This window comes from Pyxicephalus adspersus, chromosome 7 (assembly GCF_032062135.1).
Source record: "Pyxicephalus adspersus chromosome 7, UCB_Pads_2.0, whole genome shotgun sequence".
NCBI lineage: Eukaryota > Metazoa > Chordata > Amphibia > Anura > Pyxicephalidae > Pyxicephalus > Pyxicephalus adspersus.
The window spans coordinates 78,898,019-78,922,650 of NC_092864.1; the positions used below are offsets into that span (position 1 = coordinate 78,898,019).

At 38.3% G+C, this 24,632-nt stretch overlaps 1 protein-coding gene across 1 annotated transcript in view; it reads left to right on the forward strand.

The window, feature by feature from the left end:
• Positions 1 to 24,632, forward strand: part of LOC140336133 (myocardin-related transcription factor B-like) — a 191,181-nt gene that overhangs the window by 156,328 nt on the left and 10,221 nt on the right. The window lies entirely within an intron of this gene.

Here is a 24,632-nt window from a genome sequence, read left to right on the forward strand (position 1 = left end):
TACCCTTGCACATGCTTCACAGCATTTAATAAATAGATATAAAAATGATGTATTTTTTTCTGTATAAAAACTTGAACTGTGACTGAAATTCAATATTAAAGTAAATTATTACTGCGTACAAGAAATTGCGTTAATTTTATTCAGCAGCTCATCAAATGCCCACAGCTTCCCCATGTAAAAGCAAACGCATAAATATCGGGAAGCTTGCGTCTGCTTATTAGGAGAATTATATTGTGGTGAGTCCATTATACCATCTGAGAAGGGGCCATATACTGCAGGAATGCTGTGTATTACTATGGATCCTTATTATATTATTATATATAATATATATATATATAATATTATTTCCAAAATACAACATTTCATATATACAATTCTTACACAAATTTTAGGCTGTTTTGAACATTTCCTTAAGGCGGTAAAGCTCAGAAGCTCAGTCATGTTTTTATTGTAGTCTGTGTCCCCATTGGAAAGATTTACCTTCTTTCTGACAGTCGGCAGGACACAAAGCTATGGGGAATGCAAAATGTCACCATTGTCACCAGGAGGGATCTCCTGCTTACGATGAAAAGTAAAGAAAAATATCACCAGTTAGGCGGGCACAACAAGAAAAAAACTGACTGGTTTTACTCTCTTACTTTATGCAAACCTTGGTTGGGTGGTGGGGCATTTTCGATGTTGGTACACTTTTACCGAGACCTAAACTCCAGGACAATTGAGAAGTTTTTATGATGGCATTTTTATCGCAATCATCTTTGTTATAAACCATTTAAAGGTCATGGGCTCAGTTCACTAAGCTCTGACGTAAAAAAAGCTATCCCTATTTTAACTGTGACTGGTCATTTTTGGATTCCATTGGACCTAAAAATGTTTTGCTTTGTTTTTTTTTGTATTTTTAAATGTTTATAAAACTATAGGAAATTGTACAGTTTATTTTTATAAGATTAAAGCACCACAAATCCAACATCCACCTATTTATACGTCTTCTTTCCCTCTATGGAAATATTTCTGCAAAATATTAAAACCAAACCTCCAGGGCAAAACACTGTATAAAATTTAGTAACCTTTACCCTGGCTTCCACAGAGCCTAGGCGAGGGTAGACATCAAGATGCCAGTAAATACTGGGTAGGCCATAACTTGTGCAAACATCTTCCTGTCTAAAGTTTAAGAATCAGCTTGTAAAATTTTGTCTACTGGACATTCCTTTGGATTTTGGAAAGCACTGTAATGTTTCATAGTGCCGCCCAATTTTTATCAATACCCTCTACACAGTTTCCTCGTCAGGGGGAATCAATAGGAACTCCAGGGAACGGAGAAATTACAAACCCCTAAAGCAGTGTTGAACCCAGAGTTTGTTTTAAGCTGGGTGGGAAGAAATTGTAGACAGGTGACAGGCCCCTGTATTGTGACCCAACTCTTCAGTAATCACCCAAAAACAGCCGGGTGGTGGCTGAAAAGTGCTGGGTGCTGCGCTGGCTAAAATTGACGGGGGGGGGGGGGGACAGTGCCTTAAATTGTTAGTCACCAGGACGAATATTTTTCTAAAACAGATTTTCCACACTTATCGCCAAAGAAAAGTTTTTGGATTCTAGTTTCCTAACAGGTAGCTTTTAAATACTAAAGAGTTTATAATGCAACATATATGCACCAATTTTGAGTAATATTGTAGTATAAAAATGATTTGGACAAGCCAATGTATCATAAGCATTATTTAAATAATGTATAAAGATATCTATCCACAAGGCTGCACGGTGGCTCAGGGGTTAGCACTCCAGCCTTTGCAGCGCTAGGTCCTAGGTTCAAATCCCACCCAGGACACTATCTGCATGGAGTTTGCAGGTTCTCCCCGTGTTTGCGTGGGTTTCCTCCAGGTACTCTGGTTTCCTCCCACATCCCAAAAACATGCAGTTAAGTTAATTGTCTTCCCCCTAAATTGACCTTAGACTACATTAACCACATATGACTATAGTAGGGACATTAGGTTGTGAGCTCCTTTGAGGGACAGTTAGTGACACGACTATGAACTTTGTACAGCGCTGCGTAATATGATGGCGCTATATAAATACTGTATAATAATAATATAATAATAAAAAGGCTCAGAAGTTCTTACTCATTGGCCTTTGAACCCCATGCAGAAGAATAAACGTGGATCAGATCCCCACTCAGTCGTGGTTGACCATTACATGGTTCTGAATAATTGTCTGTTTAATGGATTGTGTGATGATTTCAGGAAGTACAGTGTTTTAAGACCTCTGAATATGGTTTACAGAGGCCTGCCTCTCTGTTTGCCTTCTCTTAAATCACCTTCTGTTAAGGTGTGTGTGTATACAAGTAAACGGGAAACAAAGGTGTGTTGTGTTCTCTTCTCACTTTCTTCTCTCTGATCAGGTGTCCTTTGCACCAAAAAGCTAAAAAAGCCGAGGGTTCCATTCATAAACTCAGACCATCCAGTTTTTAAAATGTAATATGGATATGTATGTGCAAATCACCTTGCTGATTTCTTTGCCTGTCAGACTTGAAGCAGAACTAAACCTGTAAAATATGAAATTGCAAGAAGGCAACTCTTTATTGCATTGACGAGCACCGTCCCGTCATTACCGTGTTTCCCCGATGATAAGGCAGGGCCATCAAATAAGACAGCCCCCCCTTTTCATGTTAAAATGAAAAATAAGCCCCCCCCCCGCAAATAAGCCACCCAAAAAAAATAATTAAAATATTATACTCACCCGATACCCGATCCTGCGTGTGTCTGGCTGCAGCGTCTCTCTTCTCTCCTCTGCCAGCATCGTGTTTTCTCCTGTCTGTAAAGCAAAGCGAAAGAAGCCGGCACAGCGCCACCTGCTGTTCCCCTGTCCTAACTGCCGTGCAATAGAAAAAAAGCACAGCGTAATCAGAAGGGGAATTTGAATGACAGAGTGATCAGAAGGGGAGTTTGAATGACACAAGATGATCAGAAAGGGAATTTGAATTGCACATGAGTGATCAGAAAGGGAATTTGAATTGCACATGAGTGATCAGAAGGGGACAATGATTGGCACAGATTGATCAGAAGTGGACATGAATGGCTGTAGTCTTCTTCATGGGTAAATAAGGCATCCCCCTGAAAATAAGCCCTAGAGCATATTTTGGCCTTCAAAAAAAAATAAGACAGTGTCTTATCATCGGGGAAACAGGGTACTAGTCTGTTTGCAATCTTCTGTGCATACATGCATGCACAAATTTAGTCTACCCAGTGGATCATTTTTGCTTGTTGACAAAATGCAGTTTACCTTATTTTTCTGGTCAGTTTTACAAAATTACAGGTCGCAAATATGAGAGGGATCTTGGTGCATCTAATGAAAAGGCCAAGAAATTCCTTTACAAAGTGCTATGGAGAAATCATGATATGTTTCTTTGGCCACTACAATATTCAGCTTTATGAAGCTTTCTTGACAGATTGTTTTCACTGCACAAAGCGTAGTGTAACATGTTGGATTATATATCATTCTAATTATCTTGCTTACATTGTATTTAGAACACAGTGAAGTCATTCATACAGAACAAAATGTATGTTCCTTAAATGTGCCTGCTGTTTACTTGCTGTGCCATGTTTGCACCTTTTTATTTCAGAGAAATGCCTCTGCTCCGATTTCATTCCAACCAGGAAATCATGTTGGAAATGTAGACCTCCAATCTGTTCAGATAGCTCTGTTCCTGAGTGTGACAGTGAACAGACCAAGCATTCCTACAAATCTACAGTCGTATAGTAACATTAGCAGCATCTTTATATTCTTACCATATCATGTAATGTAATGCTGCTGGACTGGTATTTGTCGCTAGCAAACTGCTCCCTTACTAGTATCATAGTTTAACTGGATTGTTTTGCATATAAACTTAATACAACACTTTTATCTGTACAGAGTAATGACTTTGCTTGCACAGAATAAAGATTTTTCCTAATTTTTTTTCTGTTTTTATGAAATCGGTTACATGTTCTTAATGTACAATCATGCAGACATATTGTTGCTACTACTATATACTGTCAAGACACTTTTTAGGCATTTAGGCATGTAGACATTGTCATGATGACCTGCTGATGTTCAAACTGAACATAAGAATAGGGACGAAAGGTGATTTAAGTGTTTTTGCTGCCAGGTGGGCTGGTGAATTTCAGAAACTACTGATCTTTATGGATTATTATGCACCATCATTTCCAAGGTTTACAAAGAATGCAGCTCACTGGATATTTTTCCTTTTGCGGGACAGTTCTCTGAGAGAAAATGCCTTTTTGAAGCCAAAGGTCAGAGGAGAATGGCTGGATTGGTTTGATCTAATAGTGGGGCAGAAGTAACTCGGTAACCCATTGGGGGTATGCAGAAGAGCATCCCAGAATGCACAACACATTGAACTTTGAAGCAGATGGGTTACAGAAGAGCTCCGGTCGGTAAGAATGGATACCTAAGGCTATAATGGGCATACCTGGACAAGAGTGGAATGGAAAAATTGCTGCAGTGGCATTCAGATGGTAGGGTGAACATTTGTGGTTACCAACATGAAAGCTTGAATCAATTCTGAATGAGTTCAGACTGCTGGTGGTATTATATTGGTGTGGGGGATATTTTCTTGGCATACTTTGGGCCCCCTAGTACCAAGTGAGCATCATTTAAATGCCTCAGCCTACCCTAGAATTGTTTTTGATCATAGTTGTCCTTTATGACCACAGTGTACCCATCTTTTGATGGCTACCTCCACCAGAATATAATACACCATATCACATCGCTCAAATCATCTCAAACTGGTCTCTTGAACATGACAATTAGTTGACTGAACTGAAATGGCCTACACAATTACCAGATCTTAATCCAGAAGAGCACCTTTGGGACACGGTGTAATGCAAGATTCAACTCCATGACGCTATTATATCTGTATGGACCAACATTGAGGAATGCTTCCCAACACCTTGGTAAATCTATGCCATAAAATTGACACTTCTAAAGGCACATGGGAATCCAACTCGTCACTAGCAAGGTGTCCCTAATAAAGTGGCAGTTAGGTGTATTTTAAATGTAGCTAATAAAAAACATTTTGTTTTAGATCCACTAGGAATGAATTAAAACCCAGCTCTGTTCTGTTTCATTTCCACAAGTATACATTTAGTGGCTCAGTTATATCCTTTAAGTTTTTTACATTTACCCTTTTGTGTTTGGTGCAGGAGACTGCATGGAGATTTATTGCTTTGTATTACAAAAAACAAAACAAAAAACATCCTAACACATTATTCAGGTACATAATGGTTTTACCAGCATGATAGACTTGTATGTAATTCTAAAACTGTTATATATTAATGAATGCTCAAGAAAATAATGTATCGTTCTTTATACTGTAGAGGCAACATTGCTGCTGTCCCATGGTTGTGAAAGGCCAGCTTGTGTATTTCATCTAAGATTTGTGTAATCGGTTGTGGCCAGATTCATTAGGCATTTTTTACTGTGTACCATATTTTACGCGCAACATTCACATTAGACTGGATTGTACCAGAAACAACCTGTGAAAATGTTTTGTCCAAAGAAAAACATGAACTGCAATACACAGTAACACATTACATTGGTTCAGAGCCATTCTGAATTACTTTGTTTAGAACAGATTGATTTGCACAGTGAGGTGATGTTCAGACTGGCGGGAAGGTTGCAGTTACCTCTTCCTTTGATCCCCGTGTGGCAGCCCATAGAGAATGAATGGGAGTGGCAGTGAGCGCTTCGATGTTGTCTGCTGTAAAATGTGCTGAGTGTGCGGCCAAGTTGCTGGAAAGGCTCCAGGAGCTATTCTGTTCACAAAGTGTTAACTTAGCCTGACACATTTAAAAATAATACCTGTTTTAAATCATATGCAGGTTTTTTTCTATTAGGCACTAGTCTTTTGAGTAAGATACTGTCTTTGCTGAATACATGCTAATTTAAAGAATGCTATTTGATGAGCACTGGCAGCAAGGAGGCAGGCCCTGGGAGGTCTCAAGTTTGGTCTGCTGCTGTGTACAATTCATACTGTGAATGACAAATACTACCCTATGTAATTCGCAATTCCTAAAAGTTTTGTAGCACAACTGTCATGCTTGCATACCAGACAGTCTGAATAGTTGGTGGCATACAAGTAAGGGATGAAAAATTTACATTTTAAGCCCTTTTCTAGGTCAGGAGCACATACCATCGCATAATATTATCTTTTTTTAGGCAATGGGTTTCCGGGGGTGTTCACCTTCTTTTCAGATAGAAATTCATAGACTCTGTATCTTTTGTATACAGTATGTATATATAGCCCCAACATAGTATGCAGCGCTGTCCAAAGTCATGTCACTAGCTGTCCCTCAAAGGAGCTCACAATCTAATGTTCCTACCTCAGTCATATGTCTTTTATACAGTCTAAAGTCAATTTTGAGGGAAAGCCAATTAACCTAACTGCATGTTTTTGGAATGTGGAGGGAAACCCACGCAAACACAGGGAGAACCTGCAAACTCCATGTAGATGGTCCCCTGGCCGAGATGTAAACCTGGGACCTAGCGCTGCAAAGGCCAGAGTGCTAACCACTGAACCACTCTGTGTTGTTTTGTGTTTCCTTTTTCATATAAATAATCAAATGTTCACCAGGAACTGAATTGCTGTAAAGCAAGGGACAATAAGCAGAGGAGGAAACCCTTTTCTTCTTGAAGAGTGACTGCCCTGTTCCTTCCTCCCAGGCTGCACAGATCTCCATTCACCTCTATACAGGAGTCTGTACCAGTGTATACCCAGGATGTCACTGCACACTGACTCATAGCAAGGAAGTGACTTCAGCACAGCCTGCAAAAGATTAAAAGAGTAAACAAGTCCAAAAAAAAAAAAAAGGATATTGTCACATATGAGAAATCTATCTTTAAGCTTTTTATTCCTATTGCATAAAGGTTCTACTGATTTATTTATGTAGCAGGTGTTATTAAATGCACTGATTTATTAAGACATTAGACTTCTGAGATGTTAGCACAATTTAATTAAAATTGCTCCATCATAAATGCCAACATTATTCGTCTAAGGCGAGGAAATAAGATTCCTGGTATCTGAGGCCAAAAACATTACAAAGTTGTTAAAGAGATAAGGGAAGCTGAAGACAAAAAAACAAGGCACGCGATTCAAAAAAAAAAAAAAAAAAAATATTCCAGCCTACTTCTCAGTAATTTGGGGGGACTGATTTGTGTGTGCACAACTTCCAACACACTAAAATTACAGGCCAATAAAGGCTTCTCCTAAATGAAAATACATATGAAAAAACAGAATAGGGAAAATTTTCCTGGAGCAAGTGATAGCTATGGTATATCCAAATGTGCGCCCTTACCAATTCAGTCTTCTGCTGTCCTCTTAAAAAAAGTACTATTCCTTGGTTCTTTTTTTTCATGTAACTAAATGCTTCCATATGATTATCACCAAAACAAAGAAAACAGGGACATCTGAGGTTTCTTACACATGGGACCTCACCCATACTGGGTGGTACCGAGCAGGGACAGCAGCACTTGGAATATTTCTCAGGTAATGATCAATTATTCTCAGAAGTCAGTAGTAATCTTCCATGCCATGATCCATGTTTATCATCTTTATCAACTTTTTACTTAACTACTCTGAACTCCTTTCCGTGTTTTTCATCATTTATACCAAAGTGTCAATAGCATATTCTTGTATCGGCTTCTACCTTCAATCTACCCTTTTACCGTGTCCTTTCATGCTGGTCATTTACATCTGCCTGCTGTCCTAGCGATCCTTCATATGGGGTCCCACATGTAGACGCCATACGAAGGATCGTCGTGACAGCAGGCAGATGTAAATGACCAGTATGAAAGGGCACAGTATAAGGGGGCCAATCCGTTAGTAAGTTATTGACAAGCTAATCCATTAGTAAGGTAATTGACAAGGTAAGTAATTCTAAAGAAAGAGATTCATACAGTACAATACATGTTTAAAACTGTTATATTGATATGGTTGCAATTATATTAAAAAAAATTAGATGGCTTACTTGTTGGTATTCAGGTGAGTGTGAAGAATGAAAGCAACATTAGAGTTAAAAAGATATGTACGATGGTTGGATGGGTACATAGTTACATAGTAGGTTAGATTGAAAAAAAGACGTAAATCCATCAAGTTCAACCACTAGGGAAATAAACATATCCCAGATAGAAAACGCAATAGGACAGAGTTAGAGAATAGCGTTAAGACGATATGTGCGATGGTTGGATGGTGGTGAATTGATCTCTGAAAGAATGTATAAATTACACAGGTCAACAAAAAATTAGTTTTGATAATCATCAGACACCACAGCAAACTTCGACCAGATTTAAAATTTTTTTTTTTTTTTTTTTTTTTTTTTTTTTTTTTTTTTTTAGAAAATCAATTAATAGCACAGATAGAAAAAGCAGCAAAATTGGAAGTGTTTTAATCATGGGATATTTCAACTACCCTGACATTGATTGGAGTAATGGCACTACAGGAACAGCAAAAGGGAGGAAATTTGTGAATTTATTAATAGATAATAATAGATAGATAATTTTATGGTACAGTTTATAAAAGCCCCAACTAGAAATGATACACTGCTGGACCTAGTTCTTTCTAACAATGCAGAGCTTAAAACAAATGTACAAATAAAAGAATCTGGGTATCAGTGACCATAATATGATTTCATTTAGTGTAAGCTGTAAACAGGAAACACAAACAGGAAAGAGAAAAACAATTAATTTTAAGGGAGCAAGTTTTCCATTATTAAGGGCGGCTCTCTGTGACTTTGACTGGGAGAAAGTATTGTCTTCAACACAGAACAGAAATGGGAATCTTTCAAGTCTGTTCTACAAAAGCAAACTGAAAAATATATTCCAATGGGTAATAAGTTTAAGAGGCTAAAAAGTTTAAACCTATGTGGCTCACAGCTGATGTCAAAAAAGCCATAAGGAACAAGAAAAGGGCATTCCAAAAATTTAAAAAGTGAAGGATCACCTTCATCGTTTGAAAAATAAAGAATATAACAAGAGACAAAATGTTCAAAACTTCAAAATGAAAGTCAGATTGCAAAGGAAAGTAAGGCAAACCCCAAATTTTTTTTTAAATATATTAATAGCAAAAAGATCAGATCTGAGCATGTATAACCCCCCTAGCGGTAATCCTGAGTGTGACTCGGGGTGGATTTTAGATACCAAAAGCCATATTACCATGTCACACACGGTTGCTTAAAGCTAAAAAAAAAACACCTTTCTCTGTTGTCATCCCCCGTCGTCCTTCTGGTTCCCGCAGGTCCTGGGGACATGTTTTCTCCCCCCGATCTCCAGCCGCAAAGTGAAGAGCCAAGATCAACGGGGTTTCCTGTGACTCAATACGAGTCAAATACAAAGAAATCTTCATATATATATATATATATATATATATATAATTATATATCTTATATAAGCTACTGTACACTTTTATTACATTTTTAACAATTTTTTTTAAGTTTATTAAAATAATTAAATTTATCACTATTGGACATAATTTGGGGAGTTATGCCTAAAAATTATATCCTACAATGTAAAATAAATTTCCATGAAAAAATTAGAACGCTTTTTGCATGGAAATTTGGATGGAATTAAAACGCTAGGGGGTTAAAGGATGTCGCTGGGTTGGTAACTGGGGATTTAAAAAAAAAGGCAGATTTACTAATTACTTTTTTAGTTCTGTGTACACAAAGGAAAATGGCAGAGCTCAAATCTAAATTCATAATAGCAATATCGCATCTTTAAATGAGTCACAATGGCTCAGAATTGATATGATTGAAGAAAGGCAGATTTACTAAACACTTTTTTTTTTTTTTTAACTCTGTGTACACAAAATGGCAGAGCTCAATTCCAAATTCATAATAGCAATGTCACTGCTTTAAATGAGACACAATGGCTCAGAATTGATATGATTGAGAAACAACTGTGAAAAATAAAGATTGGCAAAGCACCAGAACCTGATAGATTACATCCACCTGTCCTCAAAGAGCTGAGCTCCAATGTTGCGAAGCCATTACTTCTAATTTTTAGAGACTGTTTATTCACTGGCAAGGTACCGATGGATTGGCATTTAGCCAATGTGGTTCCTATCTTCAAAAAGGGAGCAAAGTCGTTACCAGGTAACTATGCATGGCGTAGTTTAACGTTCATAGTTGGAAAGGTGCTAGGGAGCTTGATAAAGAAGCACATAGAGGAGTTTCTGCCAGAAATAATATTGTAAGTTCGCATGGCTTTGAGAAAGTATGTAAACAGGTAGGCAGTGGAGTAGCAGTTGATATAGTGTACTTGGACTTTGTTAAAGCATTTGACACTGTACCCCAAAGACGGTTAATATGCAAGTTGGGGTCTATAGGTTTAGAAAAGTCAATCTGTAAATAGATAGAGAACTGGTTTAAGGACCACATCCAGAGAGTTGTAATTAATGATTCATACTCTGAATGGTCTAAGGTTATTAGTGGTGTACCCCAGGATTCAGTGTTGGGACCTTTACTGTTTAACATCTTTCTAAATGATATAGAGTTTGGGTTTAAAAGTACCATTTCTGTGTTTGCAGATGACAACAAACTATGTAATGGTATTAAGTCCATACAGGATGTCTATAATCTACAAGCAGACCTGGATGTACTGTTTGATTGGGCAGCCAAGTGGCAAATGGATAGATGTTAAGGTATGCACTTGGGGGCCAACAACATGTCTTCATACTGTCTAAGGGGAATACATTTGAGGGAGTCAGAAATGGAGATGGATCTGGGGGTTCTGGTAGATCATAGACCTAATATTAGCATGCAATGTCAAGCTGCAATATCTAAAGCTAGCAAAGTACTTTCTTGTATTAAAAGATGAATAGACTGCAGAGATGGAGACATAATCCTGCCCCTGTACAAAGCATTGGTCAGACCACATCTGGAATATACAGTCCCGTTTTGGGCACCAGTTCACAAAAAGGACATTGTGGAATTGGAGCGAGTGCAGAGAAGGACAACTAAACTAATAAAAGGAATGGAGGAGCTCAGCTATGAGGAGAGATTAGCAGAACTGAATCTATTCTCCCTTGAGAAGAGACGTATAAGAGGGGATATGATCACCCTGTATAAATATTTAAACGGTCCATATAAAAAAACTCTCCCCAATTGTTCACTTTGAGATAATTACAAAGATCAAGAGGGCACTTTTTGCTTCTGGAGGAAACAAAGGGAACATGCGATTGCCTCATGGAATCAGGAAGGAAAATTTTTCCCCTGTTAAGCAAATTGTACCCGAGGTTTTTTTTTTTTTTTTGCCTTCCTCCGGACCAACTATGTCTTTTTGTGTTTTATATCTGGGATATGTTTATTTTCCTAGTGGTTGAACTTGATGGACTTTCTCTCAACCTAACCTACTATGTAACCATCCAACCATCGCACATATCTTTTTAACTCTGATGTTGCTTTCATTGTTCACACTCACCACTCACATGAATACCAACTAACAAGTTAGTAATCTATTTTTTAATATAATTGCAGCTATATTAACATCACAGTTTTGAACTTGTATTGTACTGTATGAATCTCTTTCTTTGGAATTACTTACCTTGTCTATTAATTTACTAATGGATTAGCATACTTATGATGCTTTGATTTGATTTTTTAAAAATGTCATTACTGATGTTTTACAGTTGATAACCCACTACTATAACTTGCTAATAGAACATAATGGATTCAATGACTGATTTGACTTCAAAAATGTCATCATAGTTGCATTTCATTTAGATTACCACTGTTATAGGGTACTTTAGATAGGCCCTGCAGTGCGCTCTATGTAATTTACACTACTTTGAATAGGTTTTGCAGTGTACCATTTTGTACTTTACACTAATGAACCGTATCTGGCATACATTTTTCTTCCTTCTGAATATGCTTTATCCAGTCCACATTTTATAACCCGGTTCCTTGAATCTCTTATTATTCTGTTTAGTTTAAATCTCCAACCAATCCCCTGAAGAAGCCAGATGACGAAACACGTCTGGTAAAGAAACAATAACGTGCAAGACTTTAGAGAATATTGTATAATTAGTATTGTAATACATGTTTATCATGATTTTCTAAGCACAGATGACCTATGTATAGCACAGGATACTAGGAATTATCCACAAATTAGTAAAGCACCTTTATACCTATGTGTTGCTACAAAAAATGCCTTTTCTCCATCTCTTTCATCTAATATCTAATAATGTGAATGTTGTGTGTGTTCTTTCTTTAAAACTTTAAATTCACATTGTATAGGACCATTTCCTAGTTTTCTAGGGGAAAAGAGACAAGGGTTCGCCACTTTGTGTTTTGTGTAGTTCTTTAGTGCTGACCACATATGTAGTCTTTTAATCGCATGATCTTTGCTTAAGGCAGAAATTTCATTGCAAAAACTTGGGCCTGTAGACATGACCTTTGCTGTTGGGAAGTGTCAGACAATCTGAATGCTGATCCTTCTCTTTTGCAGAGATTTCATTTGAAAATCCTAGGCTCTCAGGCAATGGTCCAGCACTAAAGTGAAACTGTAGTAGAATTTTCTCCAGGAATGGCAGGATTCTTTAAAGCTGAACTGTAATCATCACCTTAAATGCCCTCAAACTTTGCATTCTTCCCCCTCCTCTCTTTGTGTTGTACCCCTTCATTTTTTTAATCGCTGTAACCCTATACTGTGTAATCCCTCTTCTTAGCCACTATGTCATTGCAGAGGTTGCAAAACGATCTGTTGTCAGGAACCAGGAAGATGGGTGCAAAGTTTGCCAATCCCTGTGTATACTAGTCAGAAATAGATGGCATGCCAGTGAAAAAAATGGAAAGACTGATGTATTTTCTGCTGCCACAGCTCTGCATTCTACAGTTGTCAGCCCCTTCAGAGATAAGGACTTTAGGAACCTGTGTAACCCTTTCTTCTGTATTATTTCTGAGCTCTGGGCAAACCTAAAACTTGCTCCATACTTCCTAGGCTACACAGTTTTTAAACAACATTTATCTGTTCTGAAATCCTCTGCCTGACAGCACAATAGTTCACAAAACCCTGGCTATTTTGCATTTTGACTATTCTGTGTAGGCACATCATACCACCATTAATGTCAACATTTTCACAACCCTAGTGTTTAATGGCTTACCGAACTGCTCTATCATCCCATTTGATGGAATTTTAATAAAACACATTTTTTTGCAACTCACAGCACAGCCTCTCACATACTGTAAGTTCCTAAGCATTCCTGAACATATTGCATTTGCATGCAGACCACCCTAGGAAATGCTGAGACTAAGAGACTGACATGTCAGAAAGAAATAGCTGAAAGGTGGGGACCATGGTAGCACAGATAGGAGTGTGCTGGATTAGGAGAGCTCAAGATATCTTCTGCACCTTCTAATGATTGCTGTTTGGAAAGTAACTGTTTGCAGAGAAATGGGACTTACTTTGAGAATTACTTTTAGCACAGTGGAGGTCCATGATGTACAAGTTCAAAAAGAACTGCAAACCTTAGGTTTGTCTTTAAAGTTACATGCTTTTAACTTTCTAATAACAATGAAAGTACAGATAAACTTTGTTGATCTGCAAAAAATGAATGCTCTGCTCTGGGTTGACACAAAGCATTTTTTGTAATGCAGGTGTTACATACATACATGCAATGGTTCTCGTCTGATAATTGGCTCAGGGTAGATATTGGACGAGAATCTGGTGTGTGTACAGCGTGTGTTCATCGTCCAAACGACCGTCCTGGCGGATCCACGGACAATGGACGACGAACAATGTTAATGGAAGTGAAGGGGGAGAGAGGGCAGCAGGGTGCCGCTCTGTTGTTCTCCTCCCCTCCATAGAGCAGATTGGTGCTGTATGTACAGTTACAGTTATTCATGCATCGTGCAGTTGTTAGTCGTTGGAAAGAATTGTGAAAGATCCTTTCCAACGACAATTATTGCACGTGTGTACTTAGCCTAAGGCATACCCAGTTTTTATTTGCTAAATTACTGAAACTCTCCCACTCCCCTCATCTCTACATCACAGATTCTACTGATTAGACTGTTATCATAGTTAAAGCGAAACTAAAGTAAAAATAAAAAAGCACACTTACCTCTCAATGGCGCTGGACTTTCCTTCAATCCAGTCCCGCGTCATCCTAGAATTCTTCGTCGTCCCGGCCCACATGTGTGGGAACGCCATCTCTTTTCCCCTATGGAAAAATGCCCAATCTGGCATGCGCAGACGAAGCATCCTGAGCCCGTAATGCGTGATTCTATTGCCGTCTTTATGCCCAGTGCTAACATTGGATATGACAGGGTGTTACCTGCAATAAAAGGCAGGCACAAATAAAGAAAGATCCCAACTTTATTGAAAACACTTTACATAATACTGTAGCGGTTTTCCAGTTTAACTGAACACTGTTTTTTTTATAAATTAGTATGTAGGCTGACTATCTTTCCATTATTAGCACAAATTGTATGAGGAGGGGTTTATGAAAGAGGAACTTTTGTACTGACTTTGTCAGTGTGCTCAGCACCTGCTAAAGAAGCTTCTGCTTTTTTTTAACATACAGTTGTGTACAGCATAAATACATTGCCGTAATGTACATTCCATATCATTGCAAAAATCTTAACTTACGGGGCTAATTTTAGTCTGTTTTTATGTTTCTTATAGGAAGCAAAAACGCATGCATATATTTTTTTAATCAGATAATTGTGTTTTCAAACCCCATTATTGGTGACAGAAGGTCTGTTTAAAAAGAAGAGGAAACCACCAGAAAATAGCCTTCTAGTCCTTCCTACTTCAGTGCCTTCTCTGCTCCCCCTCAACTTCCTCTTCTTTAAGTAAATGTCTGATTTGAAGTTTTATATTGACTCAGTGCAAGAATGGAGTTGCTGTTGGTGGATGTTAGTATTTAGCCATGAAATTGAAAGCAATCTTCATCTGATTCATCGGTTTATATCCGAGTGGCAGGCCTGACAATTAGGCAGTGTTCTTTGCACAGTTATGGAAAAATGAAGCATTGGACTATTGGACTACTTCAGACCGACATCTGCAGTGTTTTGGGATAAGGAGAGAGTTCTGGTATAATGTATGGAGGACCTTGTATGACTTTCGTTCAGGCTTATGAAAGGATGGCTGCATTGTTTTTCATTGGCTTTACACAAGAGCAAGTCGGTGGTATGTAAGAAAACTGATTATTAAAAACGTTCTGTTTTAGTGCAAATCTAGTCCAAACTTTCCGGAATGCTTGAAGTATTTCTTGACTTTACATTGACATCACTTTACAATTTTCTTTATATTTTAATATCCTTTAAGCTTGCCCTAGGGCTATACAGCTCCATATAGCTTTCTGAAATGATTGATGTGTGAGTCAAAAGCTTGTCTAACCATCTTAATAAAATTTCACAATTTTAGGCTACCTAGCCAGATAATATTTTCTTTTTTGGTGTCTGTCGATTTATTTTTTCTCTCACCTACTCTCTTTTAACTTATTGTTTTTAACAACAAAATTCCGTCTAAAAATCATTTTTACTCAAAGCTGTCTTTTGCAATATTGTCATACCTCCACTGAATGGTTAGAAGGCTTTCAGTGCTGGACAGGCTTATATACAAGTATCCACGTCATACAAGACCGTAATTATTAAAAGGGGGCTTACAATAATATGCTTAAAGGTAATCAAATGACCACACAAAATGCAGTTTTGCGTTAACATGAAATCTGAAAGCACAGTTCTTCTACCGCACCAATATGTGTGTATTTTGCAACTCCTTTTCAGTAGGAGTGATTGATCCTTTGTAAGTATGTGCCTGCCATGTAAATTCAAAAAAATGTTGTCTTTCGTTTTAAATAATATCTGTTGATTCTGGTGTATTGTGACAACTCTTTGCCCTGGTTTCCTGCTCTTTATGTCTGTCACCTGTGCTCCTGATGGAAGTTACAAATGTCTGTGCTGACATTATTTCTGGCATGGTCCTCCACCATCACTACTTGTTATTGTGTTTAAGCAGGACACTACTGGAAACCTGCACTGAGAGGACTGAGGAGGATTCCATTGCTGGCCACCTTGTTAATATGTTTGTTGTCTGATTATCACTAGCTTTAATACTGACAGAAATATGTAAATTAGAACTCCTACTCTGCATGCTTTATAAAGGTCAAGTGTGATGTTTGACAGCCACTCAACTAGTATTTTCTGACAAGTAGTTCAGTAATGGCAGCCTTAATACTTCTTTTTACTACTGGAGTAGTGCTGTGAGCCTAGTAGTATAACCAGGCTTCTTCTTCTCCTTTCTTTTTTCCTATTTCTACAAAAGTCTTGTAAAAAAATACCCATTTTTGTCACAAATAAAACAGGGAACAATGCAAGGACATTTGGTGTAAGGTTTCAATACCACAATTTATTTTCAGATTTGTAACTGTTCTTTCTAGCGTGTGAATGAGATTAGCAATACTGATTGACTCCTCTCCCACAAGCCAATCAGTAAAATATAATAACGTGTTTAAAACCTGAAGTTGCATTTACATATATTTGTTTATACATGCAATGAAATCTTCCTTATAGCCCCAGTGCATTTTTCTGTTAGGGTGATGAACATGTGGTAGCCAGTTTCACACTTTTCACATTGTTTGCATATCCGAGTAATTATCTCTCTTGTTGAAGGGGATTCCAGTCTGTTTTTAAACGCCACCTCCTTCTAACCCATATAAACACACACTTGGTATGACCCTGCATGTACATTCTTGGATGAGTCATCTTGTAAAGCGACTGTCATTTCCCAGAAAGAGTCAAATGCAACAGGCATTGTACAATTTGAAGATGGTTTATTTTATTAACGAAGGATAGGTGTGTGAGACAAGTTTGTCTAAGCATTTAAATAAAAATAAAAGTATCCATTACATAAAAGTAATTTGAAAACATTTCTAAAACAGCTTTGAGCTTGTTTTTGTTATGTTTTTCATAAGTTTGTCTTGTATGTATTTGTGTTCCAGAAAGTTTTTTGGAAAGTCTCTTAAACAGTGTTCTATTACACAATAATATCACTTGTATGACACCATATCGGTGAGACCCATGAAGAAGGAAACTGCATTGTCTATGTTCCTTGTGTTGCTGGAACCTTCAAGGTATAGAGCTGTGAAGAGGGTTTAATTATTTCCATGAAAGTATTCCTTTCAGAAGAGATCTGTGTGGAGTACCATTGCTGATCTCTGCCTGGAAAAATGCAATTTCCTTGGCTCCCTTTGGCTTTTTCTATATCATTGATCTACAGCAGTTAATTATACAGAATTCTGGCCCTCCTCTAATGTAATTCCTGTGCATTTTTTACAATAATAACAGTATCCGCACCTCACAGTATATTATTGTGGTGAAAATGCCTCTTACATTGCTGGATAGTGAAAAGAATATCACCCTTACGGATAGTCAAAATGTTCTTTGTGTCAGTTAACCTGACCCGAGAGTCACAAATTGCTCATTTCTCAAGTAAACTCCAGCATTCTCTGAATAGAGCCCTGGTCAAGAAACACTCAATTGGAGATACTTCCAACTTGAATGCGTGCCACCCGTTTTCTAAAAATATTTTTTCAGTACATCCGAAGAACACATTTATTTTCTCTTTTAAGTGCTAAGATGATAAATCCGAGTGCTAAAAGCAAGATTTTTTTTCTAGATTACCCACTACCCTCATAATTTTAAAATGTTTTTAATTCCATTTGAAAAAAAATTCTCACATCGTATAATAAAAGTAAGTCCAATCTGCGGTGTCGACTTAAAAAGGATCCCATCAATTTCCTGTTAACTATTGTAATTTCCACTCCTAACACTTCTATTTCAGCAGTGACTATGTTTACTTGTTGGCACCCTGTGACGCCTCACTGGAGCCACCATGATGTTTGTGAACCCCCTGGGGCAGTGGTCGCCAACCTTTTCGGTCCCGCGGACTACTAAAATCACTGGTTCCCAACCGCGCATGCGCAGCAAGTCGGGTGTCATTACAAGGGGGAGAAACCTCCCCCAGAGTGATTTTATTACGACAAAACCCCCCCATTCTCCCATCGCAGATCTGAGCCTGCAATTGGGAGTGGGCGGGTTGTGTCCAGGGACACAATTCAAAATATTTATTTTTCCCTTCTTTTCAGCTAGAATGTTTATTTTTTATTTTTCTTGGTTAAATTTAAATCTATGTACTGGTACAATTAGAATAGCAAGTCGAGTGGCATGGTTCACTTCCTGAGTAGGAGATGCTGTATATCTTAGATTTTGAGATTATCATTACATAAACATTCTTTTGTTTTCAATGTTTTTTTTTAGGAATAAAAGTTTTACAATTTTTGTCAAAAGAAAAAGAAATATCAAGATATTTAAAACTGTAACTTAATTAACATAGCGTAAAATGTACGCAATCTCACACATGATGGGTAATCAGACCAAACCTTACAATGGCGGCAAATCGTGTCATGAAAAAAAAAAACAAAGAAAATTAGCAGTTTGTTGCCACCATGATCACTGTAAATCAAAGAAAAAGAGAAAGTAAAAAAGAAAGAAAAAGGAAAGGGTAGGGAATGTGGGCATAAAACATAGGAGGATAAGGATACGGATTAAAGCATATCTAACAGTATTCACTGGGGTGGGAACAATGAGAATCATTTAAAGTAAAGGTAAATCTCTAAAAATCAGCCGGTAGATAGTTTTCTATCCAAGGTGACCATATCACTTGAACGGTGCCTATCTTGTCATTTAATTTAGCTGCCAATAGTTCATTAAGGAAATACCAGTTAACTTAACGTGTTTCACAGTGGGGTTGCCTGAGGAGCATGCATTTGTTTAGCAGAGGTAAACACAAAATTAGGAAGCATAAATTAATGTATCGTGCAGTTTCCGCATGGTTTATTCTAATGTGTAGACTAATTGGTATACCCCTATCCAAAAGCGTCTAATCTTTGGACAAGTTCGCCATATGTGGTAATGCATACCCACTGCACCGCAGTTCCTGTAAGTTGGGCATTGCTTGATTAAATTTCGGCAATCTGACTGGGACCAAGTGCCAACGCATAAGCAGTTTATATTTAGCTTCATAAAAGCCAGCGTGAACAACCCCGTGTGCTACTGTGTCCCATATCTGTGCCCATTGAGTATCATCTAGCGGCCTGCCAATGTCCTCCTCTCATCCAGTCGCATATACCGGTTAATCTGACATTTCTGCCTTGAGTAAGGAATTATAAATGAAGGAAATAATTCCCTTACCATAGGGTTCCTGTCACATGTCCCCTCAAAAGGGGTGTGCGACAAAGGTTTGCTAATATATTTGAGCAGGGATTGAACATACTGGTGTAGCAAATAGGAAAATACAAGGAGAAATAAAAATTTTGCATTTTAAAAATGCAAAAAACAATACACCCACTGCCCCCAATAAATCCTTAACTCTACTAATATTGCGAGCCAACCATTCAGCAAAATGGGATGGTACCTCAAAACCTGGCAAAAAGGGTTACCCACTATGGTAGCTAATCTGGTATGTGGTGACATCAGAGCTCCATGATGCATGATATGCAGCCAAGGGAACTAGTTGGGCCGCTCTATATTAGCACAGGATATTAGGCAATGCCAGGCCTCCATTGGCTTTAGGTTTTCACATAATCTGTTTCACTACCCCAGGTCTGGATCCCCGCCACACAAAATCCGAGAACACACTTTGCAAGGAACGGATCATATGTGGTGGTATCGCTATCGGAAGAACTCAAAACAAATACAGAAGTCCGGGAAGAGCAGTCATATTCAGGGCGGCAATCCTGCTCATCCAAGAAATATGATACCTCTTCTAAGACTCAAGTGTGGACCCAGTAGTTCCTAAAATGGAAGCATAATTAGCATCATACATGGTATCATAGAAGGCCGTAAGATTTTTTCCCCTAAATATAGCAATTTAAATGATTCCCATTTATACGGGAAATTGGGTTGAAAACTTTTTTGCAGTTCCTGTAAAATTAAATCTATTAAGTGCCCTCGATTTGAGTAATTCACCGAAAGACCAGACATTGAGGAGAAAAATGATCATTAATTGGTTAGATTAGGTAGAGAGAGTACTGGGTTTGTAAGAAAAAGGACTACATCATCCGCAAAAAGACATAATTTGTGGTGATATCCACCAACTTCCAATCCCGAGATACCGTGTCAAAAGCTTTGCGGATGTCGAGACAGCAGCATAGCAGGTACATTTCTATGTTTAGCCAATTGTATTGACGCAATCTACGGATGTTATCTCCAGCATGTCTCTGTGGTATAAACCCGACCTGTTCGCCTCCTAATAAACTACCAATTTCTGTGTTCAGGCGTGAAGCCAGTATTGTTGCTAACAATTTCACATTCAAATTTAAAAGTCAAATCGGTCTATAGTTTGACCAGGTACTGTGGTCCAGATTGGGTTTCAGTAACATACAAATGTTTGTACCGGCAGGGTATCGGGACCAAAGGCCTCGCCGTGTAAGAGTTGGTTAAACAGCCTCACTAGCCGAGGGACAAGCAGATCAGAGAATTTCTTATAATACAAAGACGAGAATCAATCTGGCCTTGGTCTCTTGTGGTTAAGGTGCTTTTTGGCTTGTTGAACTTCCGATTGCATGATAGGAGCTTTCAATGAAGAGTGTAACGATTCAGATAGCTGTAGGAGGGTAGCACCCATCAGCTTGGTGCGCAGCCCTGTAGCAGTATCAGAACCCTGAGCTTCATATAATTTAAGGAGATGCGTGTGAAATTCTGGAAGGATTTTAATGGAATGACTAGAGGGGCAAAATTTAGGTATGTGCAATTGGTACGGTTTAAAGTCTCTAAAATCAGATCTCGGACGCTTAGCTAACGGATCCATCTAATCTGCTTGTCCACCCGGTCGGTAGGACAAACATCCAACTCCTGTCTAGCTTTATCCAATTGCTTCCGAAAAGCAATTGTCAGTGGGGATTTAAAACGAGCCGACAGATCTTGGACAGTTTTCTCCAACTCTATAATATGTGCCTGCCTTTTTTTTTTTTTTTTTTTGCGAGTTGCCAGTTGTTTATTGGCCCCACAAGACAGCTTTGTGTGTGTTTCACAGTGTGCACATGGAGACAGCACCCGTATCATTCAACAGAAAAAAATCTCTCATTATGTTACCCACCTTCAGGATCACGTCAGGGTCACTCAATATCGACACATTAAAAACCCACCGAAATTCCCTTGGTCACTCATACAGAGAGAGGACACCGACAACAGAACAGCATCATGATCTGACCAAGGAATTGAAAGCATCACAAGATATTGGAGAGGAAGTTGATGGAGACCAGTGTGTGGTCAATTCTAGACCAGGTATTATGAGGATGAAAATAAAATGTATAATCGCCTTTGCGAGGATGTAACTCTCTCCACCTATCTCCCAAATTATTTCTCTGTAAAAAAAAATTTGCAAAAGGTGTAAGTATGGGTGCCATACTCTGGTCAGAGGGGGATTTTCCCACTCAATGCCTGTCCAGAGTTGGAATGGATTATCAAATTGGAGTCTCCCGATACTATCAAAGTACCCTTTTGATGTTGCTTAACTAGCATATAATAAGGTGTTTAAAAAAATTGCAACTGTTTGGTACTAGGAGCGTAGTAAGATACAATAGTAACTGGAGTATCACCCAGTTGGCCAACTAGAATAAGATACCTCCCGTCAGAATTCTTAATATCTGAATCACATATAAAGGGTAGCGATTTCTGAAAGCCAATAATACCCCCTTCCTTTTTGTTGGACTGTTTGCCACAAAAATTTGAGCATTGGAAGAGCTAAAAAATTTTGGGCACGGGCTTAGCAATACATGGGTCTCCTGAAGACAAATAATATCAGCATGCTTAGAGTGGAAGTATTTAAAGGCTTTTGCACGTTTATGTGGGGAGTTCAAGCCCTGTACATTCAAGCTCAAAACTTTTATCGGCATTTTAACCAAAACAAAAAAATTCTTGATCTCCTAGCACACCAAAACCAGCAGGTCAATATGAAATTGGTCCTCCTAAAATTAGGGACAGGAAAAATAGGGAGAAAGTGGGAGAAGGGACATAGATGGGTAGTGGAGAAAACAGCATAAAGACAGAACAAAATGTACCCCAATAAATGGCAATATTAGTAACATAACATCAAAACTTGTATATCAAAGTCCACTAAACTAGTGGAAAAAGAAGGGGTGGGCCTCACCCAACCGGTCACACTAATTGGAACGGAGCACGCAGTGGCAACCACTATAAAAAAAGAGCAAAAATTAAAATGAGAATTATCTTATCAACAGACATCATATCTCAGTAAAAAAAGGAAAACGTTTTCTGGCACAATATGGAAAACTTCTGGTCAGCTTTGTGCCAACCACATCACAGGAAAAGACGGTAGGTGATGAAAATAGGATTATGGAGCAGAGCAGTTCCTTCATGTATAAGGACCTTGTAATTCCCCATCAGGTCGGTTGCGATCATTACGAGGAGATCTGGAAGCTGCAGGAGCTTGAGAGGGAGAACAATCCATGAGATTGCTCATGCTGCTTTCTCAGGGGTTGTAACTTTATAAGATGCACCTTGGTAGCAAAAAGGCATCCGAAAGGGTAATCCCCATCTATGTTGCACATGGTGTTGCTGGAGGACTTGGATGAATGGCTTCATAGCGCTGCGTTTTTGAATCCTTGAGGGTGCCATGTCCGCGAAAACCTGGTAGTTATGCCCTTGGAAGAATAGGGGCTCTCGTTCTCTAGAGCAATGGAGAATGTTCTCCTTTGTACGTTTATATTGAAACTTGAGGATTACATAACGGGGTGGACCTTTTGGTTAATGGTTGGTCAGAGCTCTATGGACTCTGTCCATCTCCAGTGGTTTAACTGGTATGTCTGGAGCCAATTCTTGCAGAGGAGCTAAAATAGTAGATGGCAAATCCACAATGTGCTCATGGAGGCCCCTTATACGTAAACTTGAGCGGTGTGCACGGTTTTCAGCATCCTCTAATTTGTAATGCAGTGTTTGAATTTCGTCTTTAAGAGAATCAATATCCTCCTCATGGCCCTCCAGGACCGTGGTGACATTGGTCATACGACCTTACAATTGTGCAGTGAGGTAATGAACCTCCTTCATTTAACAGATGGGCAGCTAATCTGTTAAACTGTGCTTCCAACGCATTGTGTAATATTGTTTGGAAATGTTCTTTAGTGAATGTGGAAGAGAAATGAGGAGCCTCAAGATTAGATGGTGAGGAGTCCACTGATAGTGAAAGGTTTAATGAATGCATCGTCCTGGGGATCACTAATGTAAGGTGTTTTAGCCCTGTACAATGCCGTCTTGCGGTGTTCCAAGGTGGCACCCGTGTCATGCGGAAGGCTGTCCCCAGTAATCTTTCATACCTGAACCTAAAGGTTGATGTGAGCTGTCTTCATCTTGTGAACATGGCAGGCTTCATGTGTGCTATAAGAGCCCTCGCGTTCACCATTTTGAAGACGAGCCTGGCAGAGGCCGCGTGGCGATCCTGCTTCGTATGCCTCTTCCTAGAGGACTGGGGTGAGTGCCCATGCTGCTCAGAGGTGTCCACTACGTCCAATGCTGAGAGTGGATGATAAGTATGTCATTGTGCTCTGCTTAGGCTCACATAAACATTCTTTTGTATGTATACGCATGTGTGTATATATACAGTTAGGTCCATAAATACACGTTCCTGGTGACGTCGGTACGTGCGGCCATTGCGTTGGGGAAGTGGCTGGAATTTCAAATTATTTTCTATTGCATTCAATACAAAATAAATCTCCTGAATGCAATACAGTGGATTTATATGTCTAAAAGCTGTACATTGTCTTTCATGAATATTTATTTTATAGTATATTATAATAATATGAGAAAAAAAAATATATATATTTTTTTTTGAAAATTTAAAAAAAATATTTAAAAAGTTTTTTTTACATTTATTTATTATTTCGACATGATTTCGTGTTTCAAACTTTATTATATATAAATTTTCATGAAAAATAATGTCCCACTTTCAAACAAATAAATCGGGACAGAAATGAAGCGTCCAGGAGGTTAGTCTCACACTGCAAATATAGAGCTATAAGACAGAAGAAATGTGAGATGCCCACAAATTCCAGGAGTACCATTTTTTCCCCCAGAATTACCAACTAAAGTTACTTTTTTTTAAGGTCCTGCTTATATATTTGCTTTGCTTTTATGTCCATACAAAATAAAGTTACTTTTATTTTCCTGGCCAAATAAAATTTAGTATAAATAAAAAAATAAATAGTCCCTTTCTGTAGGATTTAATATGAAAGTTGCAAATATTCGCTGTGATGTTAGGTTCCATATCTTTGTTTTAGCCCTTAGTAGGCATACAGCAAATCAGCTCCCTTTTAAAGTTGTAGTCCTTTCAATTCAGTCCACTGTTTCATGAATTTGATTCCATTTATACATGTATGAATTTGATTGTTGGTCAGTTATACATGTTGTAATGTAGTGGTTACGTATTGTAATTTTAGAAAGCAGAAAAAATAATTACGCAGCAGCTCCAATCCATTACCCTGATAACAACAAGCACCTTCCTATTTTGTGTCACAGAAGATCATAATAGGGTACTTTATAATAAGCACATTTGTAAAATAACCATACTGTTTA